Here is a 15,648-nt window from a genome sequence, read left to right as displayed (position 1 = left end):
TAAAAAACAACAGGATGTTAAACATTAAACCTATTCCAACAGCTTCTCACAAAGTTAATTACCTACATGTGGCTTTTCAAATGAAAGAAAAAGTATGAGTCTTAATGCCCACTGCAGAAAACCAAGCACACACAGGGACAGAGAGGGATGTTTTCAGCTGCCCAGCAAAGAGCTCTAAATCCTGCCCTCCCCTTCTTTAAAGCAATATTCTTCCAGTCACCCAGAAAGACGAAACAAGATCTTGAACCAGGAGTACAACTGTACAGAAGAGAAATCAGTGACTTCCAGATGAAAAAAATAGACAGGAGGGGGATTCTTGCCCCATTTTATTCACAAAGGCTTGATACTTTAAAAAAAAAAAAAAAAGTGTGGAAAAACCTTGAAGAAAACTTAAGTTTCATGTAATTTATATAAACAGTCCTAATGTTTAAGTGAATACTGTAAAACTGAACTAACACTTCCTTTTGTATCTCAATCTTAAAAATAGTTTATTTCTTAATGTGAAATATTTATTAGCTTACAGTAATAGTCAACTGCAGTACTGAAACGTATGCTGAATCCTTAATAATATGCTAACCACTCTATAATTAATACTTACAGGCTTTTTTCCTCTTTTTTCCCCGCTTTCTACCATGGATTGCCTATTTCCATACTATTTCTGAATCTCACAAATAACTATTTTGCTTTCAAGCCAGCAATGCTGTTTGCAAGATATCAAGTGAGAGTTCCAGGAGCAAAACCCGCTCTCGGACACCTCACTACACGGCACAACTGGAATTTTAACTGTAAGAATATTTTTCATTATTCAAAAAAGTAAACAGTTCATATGTAGTTACGTGTTACTATATATAAGCAGTACTTTTAATGCACTAATAATACATAACACTTCATTACTAAAGCAGCAAATAAAAGTTTTACAGCGTTTATGTGCTATGATGCAAGCAATTTTTGCAACTTCTTTCCATCCTTTCGGCCTCTCTTCAAATTCATCAAGTTTTGCACAGCTCGCTTGGGCAGTTCGTTCAGAAGATGGGCAACTGTGCCTCAAAAGGTGCCCTCCATACCACACAACAGCACTGTAATGACAGCAAGGGAGCAATCTTTCCAGCCACTGATCGCTCTCATCTTACCAGCAGGTTTCAAATTACTCCTCGCAACCGCACAGATACCAGTTCACATTAACGGAGCAGGTTTATGAACTAGATTTTCACCTCTGCAAACCCAAGTTCAAATGCTGATTAGCACTGAAGTAACTATGTGCAAATGGAAAGGTGATATGCACCACAAAAGTGCGATGACAAAAAAAAGAGAAAATTTCAAGATTTACTTACATTTCAGTAAACAACATCCTGTCTATTACCAGTTCACTACACGAAACTCAGTATTTCAGAAAGCAGAATAAAAATCCTGCCTCTAGAGCTGCAAACTGGTCAGAGTTCCACATTAGTGATCTGAGCTAGTTGGAACAAAAGGCAGAAAAGCAGAAAACAAAAACTAAAAAGAAAGCCTAAAAAAAAGAGAGAGGGAGGGAAAAAAAAGATATGTTTTGTTAGTAACTAAACTTTTAATAGAAGTTGCAGATCGCAGGTCTGATGCGATTTCCCCACAGGGGAATTGTGCGCAGCACAACCGCCCATGGCGGGCTCTAGGCCGGGGGACTGCAGAGCAGGTTGCTTTTTAGCACCAAGTCGAATCCAGCCTCAGTTAACCAGGCTGCTCGCATCTCTATCTGAGGTCAAAAACCAGAACCATAAACAGGGCAGCGTCATCACAGCAGATAGTCCACTCCTTAAAAATAAACAGTTAAACAAAACAAAGAAATAAGCACACAGATCTATTTTAAATATTGGAGTACAAGACAGTTCAAAAAGGAGATTGCCATGTTCCCTGATTTACAGAGACCCAGTTCTGAACTGCCTATTCAAAGCCTCATTGATAGGTGAAAATGTGTTTGCCTTAGCTGTTATTAAACACAGTTTTACAGATAAAACATGGTGTCCAACCTTCATAGGCTTGTAAACATTTCAGCTAAAACAAATACAGAACCAAGCCCTACAAAGCTAGGAGCATGACCAAAGGCCTTGGAAGCAAAGCATTTTATTGAGTCTAAGATGGCACATGAAGAATAACTAACAAAAAGCACTTGCAGTTAAGTCTGAAGTTGAAAAAAAGTAAAAAAAAGCTTTCTGAAACAAATCAAATATTCTCCTCCACAGCTTACAGGACACTTCAATAATAAGATACCTTACAAGCCTTGAAATAGTGAACCATTACATTGTCTAGGAAGAGACTGATAAGAATATAAATCCAAAGTTTTTGCAATGCTTGTTAAGTTTTTCCTATCACTGATCTTGTTACAAATTGCTGAGGTAGCACACACTTTATGATTGTTATTCAGTGTTGCAATGGTTTAGATAAGTAGTAAGATTTGGCTTTTAAGTAAGGGTTCCTATTTAAACCAAACAAGTGAATTGAGAAGTCACATGCATGTATGCAAGGACAGGCTTTCATATTTACTTCGTGCAGTTTCTTGAACTACATTCTTTTATCCAACAACTGAGGCATTCCAGCGAGTACAAAAATATCACAGCTACAGATAAAAGAGAGGAAAGATTTATAAACATGGTGATGTTGCTGCAAGCATCCAGAGTGTTACTACACTATTTACACACAGAGGAAAGGAGATAGAAAGAGGGAGTCAAGAGGCTATGCAGATTTGTGAAACTTTTCTCAGTAGCAACTTATTTGTGTAACAGGTTTCATCAAACACAGAAGAATTGTACTTCAGCTTTAGTATTCGGAGTTGGGAAAAAGGGTTTTAAAAGCCTTGCTCAAAAGCTACATATTCCACTTCTTTCTCAAAACACAAGTTTTACATTTAGTACACAAATAGTATTTTGAATAGACATGTTCATAGACAGATCTTTTAAGGAAATTACATGGAAATAAAACTCTTATGTAAAACACATACTGTCCTACTATTTAGATAAATAAGTAATAAGATTACTAGCACTTGGCCATTGCTTTCTGAAAGAACTGCTTTAAATGAGACTTTACAGTTATAGAAGGCTACTGTAAATATCCAAAAAGATGGAAGATTAACTTTTGAATCTTTTTGAATTTATGACACGTTCATAGAATAAAGATATTAACACTAATATATTCAACTTTTTTACAGAGTCACTTATAAACCACAGCAAGGCCTACATACTTTCTAGTGATAATACTGCAATATTGATAGCATGAGTCAAGAAGAGATTTACCTGAGGATAAGCGATTCAAGTCTAATTAAACGTTTTAATAATATGAAGTATGCATTACAAAAGTGCAAAGGCACATTCTCCTTCACACAAATTACACTCCTTAACACTCCTATGCAGTACAGTTGAGCGACCAACAATACTCAGTTAAAAATATCTACTTTATTGAATGTCAGTATTGTACCAGTATCCATTTTCAAGATTCAGTCCAAGTGTGCAAGTGAGCGTCATCGGACAGAAAATCTTTATGAAGCACTAATGTTCACAGACCTCCCGTGTAAGTCTGCTAATACAGTTCTAAATAAGAACTCTTTTCATCACCCCAATGAAAGCAGAAAGGGCAAGGAGAGCAAGTCCTCTTTTTGTTCTGCCACGTACGAGGTAATTGAAACAAGGCATCTGAAAACTCTCATAAACCATACCTCTTTCACCTTAAATATCAGGGATACAATTTGCAAGTACTAATTCATATATCAGTGTTGGTTGTGAACTTAAGCAGGATTTCACACTCTCCTGTAAGGCTTGGTCAGGGCTAGAAGCGCTGCACGAACGGAAACCTTTCCTTTCAGTGCCTCCCTCCAAAGTAGCATAGCACATGCAGCGCGGCCTGCTGCCGCGGACCAGAGCAGGCTACCGGCCGCATCGACTCCACCATCTGCACAGTGGCCCCCAGACTGGGAGCACTGGGGAACACGGCGCAGAGACACGCCAATAAAACAGCTCGGGCCCTGCGCCAGAAGGCGGCCGACGGCGTGCACACGCCATGCTGCGACGGGGCCCTCGAGCTCTGGACGCTCTTGCACCAAGTATTTAGGTCTCAACGCAAAAAAAGAAAAGAAAATTAACAAGCAGAAACGAACAGGTCACTCCATATTTCCTAGAGACATGGGTGCTGTTTAACCCGTGTTTTTGTGGGCTTGAGAAGGCAGGCGCTGCTCCCACCGTGCCCCCGCACTTCTGCGAGCAGCCCAGCAACAGAAACGCTCCTCATAACGTCACGCGCGGGGCCCAACAGAGGCACGAGCAAAATGACGGGAACGAGCCAGGGAGGAAAAAGAAGAAATCCTTTTACCTGCAGAGCGCGCGAGCGAGCACGTGTCGCCGCAGCAATACGAGTTCTGGTGGAGAGGGAAGAGGTTTCCGACCCAAGACCGCCGGCACCTCGGAGGCGGGCGACCGGCGGGACGAAGAGCGGCGACTGCCCAGCTCACCGGTGTGACCCACCGCTGCCCTTCGGGGAGGGGGGGAGCGTGAAGCGGCAGCAGGAGGACAGCGGGCCGCTCCCCGGACAGACAGCAAGGCCCAGAGCAGCCCGCGGGTGAAGCGGGGCCTACCCAAACTCTAGGGTGCTGAACGGGACAGAAACCCACCCCACCTCTGCCTGGTGGAGGTGAAGGTGCCTCCACCGCGGGGTCGAGTGCTTGACCTCCCTCTGCTGGGAGGGAGGAATAGTAGCCCAGAAAACCTCCTCCTTCACCCCGGCAGCAGAAAACAGATTGAAACACTGGCTTAACTAAGTAGCCAAAGGAAAACAACCCGAAAAACAAAACCGCTCTCAGTGATGGACTCGTATTTGGTAAGACAGCTCTTCAGAGAGCAGGCTGGAAGCAACAGAAGTAAGCGACTCTCCGGCAAGTGCTGCTTGTTGATGCAACGAAGGCAGGCTATAGTTACGTGCTGCAATCACAAAATTTGCCTCCTAAATAAGCCTCAGGATCTGAAGCAATATATCGTTTATTTGCCTCCTAAATAAGCCTCAGGATCTGAAGCAATATATCGTTTATTTGCCTCCTAAATAAGCCTCAAGATCTGAAGCAATATATCGTTTTTAACTGGAATTACATTTTACCTTTAATAACAGGTTGAGGGGATGATTCCTTCCTCCCTGGCTAGTTCCAGCTTGGTACGAGCTATCTCTGTGTCACACCACCGCATGACGCTGACAAGCACTGAATGAGCCGCTTTGTTCTGCTCCTGACCTCACCCTACAGCAAACAACTACGTTTTGGTAAGCCACGCAGGCAGAGTCACGACTTTCACGACTTTCTTCAAAGTCAGAATACTTGCCTTAATGATGTTTTCCTCTCCTTCAGCTCAGTTAAAATAGTTGTATTAGACGAGATCGCATGCAGCAACAATGTATACCCCAGCCATGTTCAGCACCTAGCGCCTGCTCCTCATTCGGTTCTGTTTCCAGATGGGTACGTTTGCAGCTGGGGCTTTTTTTCCTCCAACTAAGGATTAAAAGCAAATTGTTGCTTTTCGCTTTCAGATTTCTGTTTTGTCATGTCTGACTTGAAGTACTTCCCAGTAAGATTTGGTTTTTTATAATAAGCATAGAAGTACTGTATATAACTGCTTTACTCCATATGTAATTTTATCCTCCTGGGCTCTCATTGTAAAAGCAAGACAACATCACCTATCAGACAGGATAAAAATCCCATCTGAAAAGGTGCAGGCTGCACACCATGTGGGGGCAAGGGGAAGACACCTCCTAATTTTTTTTTTCCCAGTAGCTATATAAACTTTGTTAGATATACAGAGACTTCCTACCAATTTGTAAATTTGATAGTGGTCTAGGACTGGATTACAACTTCAGTAAAGAAAGGGTCTAAGGACAGATTTTTTTACAAAATGAAAGCAAGTAGTTTTTGAAAGAAAAGCCAAGAGAAAGTTAATTCACAAATATTAAGGAATAAAACAAGATATAGATCCAAAGGTTGCAGAAAGTCAAGATAAAGGTGACCGTGTACCTCTAAGACCAAGATTCACAGCGGACAGTCTGGGTGTAAAACCAAAACACACCAAAAACTAACCACCCAGGTGTGCATCAAGTGTTTGCACATGATGTGCACATCTGTTCTTATTACATTCTCTGCAACGCAGGCAGCTCTTCCTCCACCTCTGGAAAGCACCAAAAAGCTTTTGAACGCTATCACTATATAACTATTTAATGGTGATGTATGATAGAAATATGTCCTCTTAAATACAGTAGTATTGTAGACTATCAACTTATTTCAATAACAGCATAAAAATAATGACAACAATGCAAGATTGACCACTTTTTTTTTAAAAAAAGTGCAGCCTGAGATTAAAGTAATTTATTCTATTTGGCATCTTCCCATTTTCTTGACTGTGCTTTAATGAAAATAAAGCTAATTGATAAACAAGTAAAATAATTACCAAAGTAGCACGAGGCAGAGTAATTGCAGCATTTATCACTATCAACGGTTAAATAAATACTGCAGTTCTAAGTTGCACTCTTTAATGAGACACAGTGCGTACCAGACCTTTGAAAGACAAATTCTGATAAGCATCAACTGTTCTTGGGCGAGTCTTCACATAAGTCTTCAAAAAATTCAAGCCAGCATCTCATATTTACTGACTTTCAGGCCCCACAAGCATTGGATGCCCGACACATTAGACTGGCCTATCTAGTCACATTACTAAAAAACCCTTACATTTTCACTTCAGAGTGCTGGGAAGAATAATTGGTGCAAGCAAGGCTTTCCATAAGCATTTTATGGTCACTTTCTTCCCAAAGAATTCTGTGCCTGAGGACCAAAGACCAAACTTACAGAAACACGCACCTCAAGCCTCAGTTTCTGTCATCCCATCAAAATATCCTAGAGACAGGAAATATTCTTCCAAGGACCAACCAGGCTTAAACAAGGACCTAATTCTGCAACAGATCTTTCTCTGCATTTACAGTACATTGGTGTCAGAACTTGATTCAGATTATTGTGACCATCTCCCCCCGTTTCCCTCAGGCACGGCATGTTTAACTGAAGAGAACCCTAGAAGAGAGCATGAAAGATCTGGATCCCTTTTGCCAGCAGAGCATAAAGCAGCAGCAAGATTCACACGGTCTATAGCTCACTTCATGGAGTATCAGCACGGCAGGCTTTGTGTAAGGGGAGGGGGAAAAAAAACCCCCCCCCCACAAAACAGAGTCTCTATTAAGCCGTAAGAAAGTTCACAGCCAGCACTGTCTATGGCCCACAAGCTATAAACACAGTTTGGGGAGATGCCCTGAGGACCATCAGGATCAGACAAGAACCTGACTTTGGTGGCTGCACCCAGGCAGCAACCTGACAGGACAGTGGTTTTCAAAGAAAAGAAGGAATTAGAGTACGTACTTGTCTCTATCTCAGCCCCTCCACCCTTGTCCAATCTGCCTGTTTAGCTGGACAGCCAAATTCCTTGGCTACCCATCTGCCATTACTAAAGGGAACAGTGGCCACAAGTGACAGCTTAATAAGTTCAAACTGGCACTAGGCAAAACTTTGTCACTGGAAGGTGCAATGCAGCACTGGAACAGGTTACCAGAGAGGCTGCGAAACCCACCTTTGAATATATTCAGGACTTGGGCGGGGAGGCCACAGAAAAAAAGGCTGACCTGACCTAGTGTTGCCCACAATCCTGCACTTAGTGGAATTTGCACCAGGTAACTCCAGAGCACTGCCAAAGCCAAACATCACCTGCAAGCTCTTCACTGGCAGCAGCTTTCCAGATGAAAAAGCTACTGCTACTCAGGTCCAAGTTCAATGTCTGAGCACACCCATGCTATAAAAAAAAAAAAAAAAAAAAAGTATTTTTCAACACCCGTTTACATCATGATAAGCTGGTAGAACTGGCTTGCCCAAAAAACTGATAAAATAAACATTCAATGTGCATACAGCAGCTACATTCGCTAATAACTATCCCATAAAAAAAAAACAAAACAAAACACACACACACTGAATCTTAATAATCCAAAGTGGATACAACTAGAAAAACCTATGGCTCAGCAATGGCTGTTGAAGTAACAAGTGCGAAACCAAAGAATTAAATATTCATTTGAAAGGGTATTTTAGTATACAATTTCCAACAGTATGAAATGTTTATGCATTGCAGCACAACATCTTATCTGTTTGCGCTGTTATCCCTTGTATATATTTCCCATGTTTTATCTTAGACAAAAATGTTTACTCAAAATGGGGCGGGGAGAAGAGACAGGTTATGTCTGTGAAACAGATGAAAATGCATAAACTAAGTACATCTCCATCAGCTCAACAAAGGTGTGGCCAAGAGGAAAGGCGTACAGCTGCATTCAGCAGAGCGGACTCCCTCTCCAGACTTCACAAGCATCGAAGAAAGCCCATCCAGGTACCCTCTCGACAGCCACGTTTGGCAGTCGCAGGGCTTGCCAGCTACACCTCCCATTTTATCTCACAAGTTATACATCTACATGTTGTTTAAATTCTTCTCATATTTAGAACAGTATTCTGGCCAGACTTCCTGTTCCTCATGCATGTTTGATTTGGACAGATATGCTGCTTTGATCCCTCTTATAGCGGAACTAGGAAAGACCTGATTTTTCTCCGAATTTGAAAACCCCTCATTTAAACAATAAATCTGGAGGAAAATATAGGTGCCCTAGAAAATAAAGTTAAGGGCAAGTAAATAACAGCACAGGAGAAGTCACTTTTTTATGCAAATATTTCTACATTTTTTTGAAAGTTGTTACAACTCTTTTTCAAAATAGCTGTATTTTAAGAACCAGTGCTCTAAATTACAAAGACTTATTCATCTGATTTAAGTGGTAGCCAAACAACTTTTCCAACTTAAAACAGGAAAAAACCCACCAAATTGGGCAGACATTTAATTAAAACACAATTATAACTAAGTCCCTGAAATGATTTACAGAATTTGTCATTCATTTCAAGGACTTAGTTACTGTTGGAAGGTTATGCTATAGCTACCCACTCGATCCATATGTATAACAAATGTATGAAATACTAGCTTTTTAAAGATTATGGTTGTGGATTTATGGGTGAAAGTAATTTCACTCATAGTGTCTTAAATACTCTCAGGAACTCAGAAGGTCCTCCGCCCTTAAGACCACATTGCTAACTCCCCTTAAATACACTGAGACACAACCTCCAGCAGGCTTCAACGGGTGGTTTTGTTTTGTTTTTTTAAACACACTGTTTCACCAGGGCATGGGGGCTCGTTTTCAACCCATTTCAGAACTTAAAGTCGGCCCAAGATTTCCCATTAAATTCCCCCTTCACTTGATGATGAAGTTCTGAAGATAGGAAGGGAAAACAAAATCTTTTTAAGTTATTGATTTCTTGTGGAGCAAAGCCATCCATTCACAGAAGAAAAGATCAGCATAGAGCAAAGAAGAGGCAAAACCATACTTGTTCCATTATACAAATAAAATTATGTGCATGACAGCAACTGCACTACTTAAGGGAAGTCACAACAGATCAGGAGATCACGACTTTTTGCAACTCTCAGCTATGTCATTTAGAAAATAAACACCTATATTGTTTTTTAATTCCCTTCTTAAGCTCTTAAATCATATTTGTTACACTAAATCCACTTGGCAAGTTTGCAAAAAAATAATGTTTGGCAGGTATATTTTCCATTAAAAATCACTTCTTCCCAAACAGAAAACACCTTTTGAACTAGGCTAGTAGCTATTCTCTTTTTTAAAAAAATTGTCTAAACTAGAAGTTCTGCAGTTGGCAATGACGTTGTATGTGCCTCTAGTCCCAGGTACAGCTGATTAGGTATGTTACATCTAATAACTGAACAGATTATGCTGAGTTATTTCATAAAACCCTAGGTAAGAATGTCAACTCTTCCCTTACTCAAGGATTAACATAAATTATATTTATATATGACAAGTTGTTAAAACCAGTAAAAATTTCAAAAGCTTCCAGAAGGAAGGACAAACTACTTTTCCAATACACTGGCTTCAAAAAAAAAAACTTGGTCAAAAATCTTTCATGTAATTAGCAAAATTGAAACTTGCATCATATCATTGTGTAAAAGCAAAAAGGAGATTTCAGGATTCTTAATGACAGAGAATTCTTTCTATTACAGATTATAAAACATTACAAAAAGGAAAACTGAAGAAAATTTAAGGTACTTGCATGAAAAGTAGTGATGAATTCCTGTGAAGTTTTCTGTACTACAGACGAGTACAGCTACAGACGAGTTTAAAGACTCGTTACCAAGGAAGGGTATTCAAGGCGTCTCACACTGAGCATTTAACATATACAGCACCCAAGTATTACTGCAAGTCATGACATACTAGAAATACTTTGTCAGAGCTCCAGAACCCTCGTGTGTCACAAGTCTTGGAATTTCACTCCAGACATAACTGTCCTGGGAATGGGGGATACAGACTTTAGGAGAGAGATTTATATTTAAAATGTTCTGGCATATTTTGCTTCCTGAAAAACAGGGACAAGAGCCCTCTATGATGCCTATTCATAAACAACACTGATCTGAACCAGAATTTATCAGTTTTCAGCTCAAAGGTATTTTCTTCTCAGCATGGAATTTCTTTTAAAGGACAAAAATCCAAACAAAACAGCGAGTGATTTCAAATGCTTTCTAATACTCCAGTATTTCTCAAACACTAAACCTATTTTCTTCTTAAATATCACTCTGTAATACAACAGCAATAAAAGCATTTCTGTTAGGGTTAGAATCTAAAGAGAAAAGCTATTTCATTTAGTAAACATCTCTTGAATATGTTCTTACAGTAAATGTCTCAATGGCTTTTAATGCTGTAGTGTGATTTTCTAGTAAATAATTGACAAGGGACTCATTCAAGATGGAGGGGCTAAACTGAATTCTTGGTACTATTCTAAGGGAAGCGATCTGACTAAAACAGTGATGTGGAAAGAAGAGCTTTAAAAGACCCAAAGCGTTAAAAAAGAAAGTAAAGTAGGTGTAGGCAATAAAATACAGAACAGCTAAAATCAGGAATAGCGTAGCTCATTGTTGGGAAGGAGAATTAGAAAATCCATCCAGTCAGAGCAAGAATTTTTAATAGAGTTATTAGTATAATCAATTGCAGAGTATTTTTGAAGTGGTAGGAGGAGTGTTTCAGCAAAACACGTTATCTGTACAAGATTCCACAGGTACAGAAGGAAAGGACATACACAAAACTATGCCCAATGCCATCATTGCACGGATGATGAGCACTGCCTTCTTATGTAATGTCTGCGCATGTAGTAACAGAGCTACAACAGGAAGACTCTGACAAAGGTAAATTTGATTTTTTTTTCTCCATTGCTGGAAGTAAAATGTATTCCTAGAAATCAGCCAAGTAGCAAATGATACAATACAGGGAATTATGACAAGTTCTTGTAATTCCTCTTTACAAACTAATTTAACTATGATGTCATGACCCATAGCTCTCCTTTGCATTCACTTACCAACCCAGTAGGATTCCTCCAGGTGAGCCAAGTAACAGTTATGACTCCAAAGGGTTGATTTGAATTACACGACCTCTGTGTATTTTAGATATATTAAATACGGCATTAAGTTTTGTCAATGTGATACTCCTGACTACCTTTAATTTCCCTAAATAACTACTAAAATACATAAATTTATCATAAGGCACCAACATGGAGTTATGACAGAATTCTGCCTTGATCACAGGCCAAGCACAAATTCAATCTGCAGTTGCAGTGACTGCCAATGAACTATGACAACAGCTAGGAGCCATTCACTAACTAGAAGTTGCCACCAGTGCATAAAACGAATCCACTGTTTAGTGATCGCTGCCTTAGTGAACTCGGCTGCCACGACTCCCCTTTCAAAGGTGAGGAGAGGCCTCTGTATTGCTGAGATGACTCAGCCCCCATGCATAAGGAGGCTACAGGGATCATCTCCAAGGCCGCCTTCAACCCCCTGGTTAGTTCCATAGTGTCTCCATCCAAATTCTATTTTACAACTGCTTAAAGTGCTCTAAGAATAAGAGGTTTAAAGGCTATTTACAAAACAGTCTAACATGATTCTCCTGTTAGAATCTATATACTTAACAGACACATACCACAACAAGAAAGTCATTTTCCTTTCTTGTTTCATGCAAAGAACTTCTGTTTACTGCTAAATGTTGCATACAAGTCAAACATAAACGCAAGCATTTCAGACCAAACACTCATTTCCTAGCATTTCATAGATAACTCACACACTTTCTCAACAAAACCATATTCATGACGGTTTGGTATGTCTGAAAGAACAGTTAGTTAGTAGTTTTTAAAAAAATGTCACTGCAGTATCCAGTTTGGATCACTGACCAACACAAAAGAAAAAAAAAGGAAATGCAAAGTTAATTGCATACTATGGAGTGTTGACGCTATAGAACTAGCTCAGCTAAAATATAAGTGACCTTGCGTGACTGTTGTTTGGGAAGCCAGGCAGGCAGTTTCAGATAAGAAATACAATTAAAGACAATTTTAGATTAAATGACTTAAAAAAAATGATATTATGTGAATTATTCCCAAAACAAAGTCTCTTAGTCATAACACTAAAATATTATAAAAACAAGACAAAAAACCCCCAATACTACTTTCAATGTGTTTGCTTTGGGGTGAAAGATGTTCAAGAAACTCTGCTACTGAAGTTATCCAGTGCTGTGCATTCCTAGGCAACTTCAACAAACATGCAAAACCAACTGCGTATTTTTAATGATTTCTTATTGTTCTGAAGTCAATTATTCGCATACTCACTTATTACAAGTCATAAAAGACAAAATACTATCTAATATCTGTTGAAATACCGACATTTTATTCACATTTCTCTTAGAAGTTTGTGTGTTTTGGTGTTTTTATTTAATCCGCAGGGGACACACAGCGGCGATTATGCAATGTTCTTTCCTAAACAAGGCAGTTTGGAGGGAAACTCAGTTCACGTTCACTGAAAGCACAGGTCACTCAAGACATGTACCAGGCTAAATATTCACATATAGGTTCTTAACAGTAAGTTTCCAAGTTTATAGTTGGGCAATAATATCAGGCGCTCACATGCAAACGCGCCTGCACAACTTTACACAACAACTTTAGAATGCCTGACAGCGACAGCTCCTCATTACAACCCCAAGAGCCAAGTATCTGCTCTAAGCAGATGCCTGGGAAGCAAAAACCAAACTTGAGCCGAAACTGAGGCAAAAGCGGTGCCTTAAAGGCCCTCCGCACCAGGGCCTACGGCAGCACCTCGCTCCACACCCCTGCCGCTGAGCGCCAGGTAGCGCGCGGCGCCGCCGCCGCCAACGGTCGCCGCCAACGGTCGCCACACAGGCCCTGCTGCGCGGGCAGCGCGAGCGCGACGGCGGCTGGCCCCAGTAACTCCCCTCCCTAGCACGTACTTTCACCGCTTGCTTCACTCCCCGAACTTCTCCAAAGTATGTGCCTTCAGCTAACAGGAATCAGTAAGTGTGTGCTTTAGCGTTAGTTTCGCTGCGCCCCCTTCTTCCTCCCCACACGATTTTAAGGCGCCCAACTCCCTCAAGGCGCAGCGCGGGCACCTGCCGGGCGCGGCCCGGCCTCCGCCGCTGGCGCAGGGCGGCGCGGGCGCCCCCCGCGCTCCTCTCGCTGCTGCGGCGACGCACGCAGAGGACGGCCGGCATGAGCGATCTCCCCCCCACTTCGGCCTGCCTGCCGCCCGCCCCCGAAGCGCTGTGCCACACAGGTGCCATGTCCAGCGCCCCTTTTCAGGAGACGGTCTATCTCCCTCCCCCCAAATCCCCCTTCTCCCCACAGCAGCGGCCCGTGCCCACTTCAGGGGGGAAAAAACAAAGAGAAAAGTCCTTTTTTGCCCAGGAACGATGCCCCTCAGCACCCCCGCAAGCGCAGCGCGCTTCGCCGGGTCACGCTGTCCCCTCTGCCCCTCTCCCCTTGGTCAGGGACACCGCATAGCCACGGCCTCCGTTTCCCCTGCAGCTTTTCTCATCAGCCCACAGCTTTCCTGCCCCCCCACCCCGCCATCACCCTTCCTCCTGCCCCTCCTCCTGCCCCATCGCACCCTCTCCTCCCGACCCTTCCGCGGCGGGGTGATGCAAGGCGCCTAGGACTTCCTCTTGCATTAAGGAGGAAGACAGGAAGGAAAGGAAGGAAGGGAGAGAGAGAGAGTGAAAAAGCAGCAAGGTGAAACGAGAACCTCCCTCCGCGCCCACGTCCCCGCTGCCTGCGCCCGGGTAGGGACCCCCCCCCGCGGCTCGCAGCGGAGCCGCACGGCCGCCGCCGCCTCAGAGGGCAGCGGGCCCGGGCCCGCCTTGCCTTCCCCTCCCCGGGCTCCCCCCTCTGTCCCCGGGGGTGTTTCCGACCTCCCTCACCTCTCTCCCTTCAGGGCCGTTTCTCCGTGTCTTTGCCTCTGGTAACGAGCCGAAGACCAGAGCAAGTCGCTTCCCGCTGCTCGGGGCTCCGCTTGCCGCTCTTTTTTTCCCCCCCACTTCAGTCGAGAGGGTGCGGGGGCTGCGCGGCTCCGTCCGGCCCGGCCTGAGGCACTGCTCCCGCTGGAGCCCCTCCGCTGCGGCGCCAGGAGCGCCGGGCCCGCCTCGTCCCCTCCGCCCAGGCTTTGCTGCACCTGCTGCGGGGCTGGGCTTCCCTGCGGCGCGGGGCGAGGAGAGGGCACCCTCGCTTCGTCCTCCCTCAACTTCTCATCACTCCCCTCTGCCCCCGCTCCGCTCCGCCGTGCTGTCCCCCCGCCGGACGCATGCACCGGCACTGCTGTCGACCCTCCTAGAGCTGGCGGCCGCCCCGGGAAGATGCTGCTACCGGGTCCCCCGGCCAATAGAGGAAAGGCTGCCCTCACCCCCTCACCGGCGCGGAGCGCTGCCGTCCGGATCCCCGGACGCCCTCCCACCCCATGCACTGCCTTGGCTCCCAGGACAGCAGGAGCTCCCAGCGGGGCAGGTCCCCTGTGCCCGCCTCTGGCGGGTGGGACCGGGGCCGCCCTCCGCCAATCAGTCCGTGCGCGGCCGCGGGGGGGTGTCTCAGCGCGGAGCGGTGTCTCAGCGCGGAGCCGGCACCGCCGCGCCCGCCCGCGGCGGCGGGGAGGAGGGGGAGGCCCTGCGCCCGCGGGCGCGATGCTTCCTACGGCGGCGGCAGCCGGGCCTCTTTGTCCGAGCTTCACGGGCTCCTCTCGTGTCTGCGGGAAGCCCAGCACACTTGTGCGGGTGTGCTGGAGCACACGCTGCGGGGTGCAGCGGCTGTGCGGAGTCCCCGCTCCGGTGGGGATCTGCACCTCCACACGGCGTAAATGTGAGGTGCCCTACTTGAGCAGGGCCTTCTTTTAATTGCCAGCTGGCTTTGTTTAAAGACACAACACACGTACCCCAAAACTCCCAAGCTTGGTTCCGTACTTCATTAGAGCCAAGCACATCCTAGCTGCTCGAGTGGTCCTTTATTTTCTTCTCCTGCAGGAAAAAGGACTTGGCTGCCTGCTGTTCTGGTCCGTGCCTGCGGAAGGCTGACGAAAGGGATGTAATATTCCTCTGTTCTTCTGGAGAAAAGCCACGAGCACCTGACAGACGTTAAATATTAATGGTAATACCACAATGATTTGGTGTGTGTTTTTTTTTTCCTGTTATTCACTTATT

General features: G+C 43.9%; 1 protein-coding gene across 2 annotated transcripts in view; it reads right to left on the bottom strand.

The window, feature by feature from the left end:
* UGT8 (UDP glycosyltransferase 8) overlaps window positions 1-14,931 on the bottom strand; it is a 47,262-nt gene extending 32,331 nt beyond the window's left edge. Inside the window, exon 1 of one of the 2 annotated variants that reach the window (XM_064510624.1) lies at window positions 14,862-14,931. The gene's annotated coding sequence lies outside the window, so the exon portion shown is untranslated. The other variant, XM_026105309.2, reaches the window with a different exon arrangement.
* Window positions 14,932-15,648: the final 717 nt, after the last annotated feature.

The sequence above is a fragment of the Dromaius novaehollandiae genome, chromosome 4 (genome assembly GCF_036370855.1).
Source record: "Dromaius novaehollandiae isolate bDroNov1 chromosome 4, bDroNov1.hap1, whole genome shotgun sequence".
In the NCBI taxonomy this organism is placed as follows: Eukaryota; Metazoa; Chordata; class Aves; order Casuariiformes; family Dromaiidae; genus Dromaius; species Dromaius novaehollandiae.
This window is presented reverse-complemented; position numbering and strand designations above follow the sequence as displayed.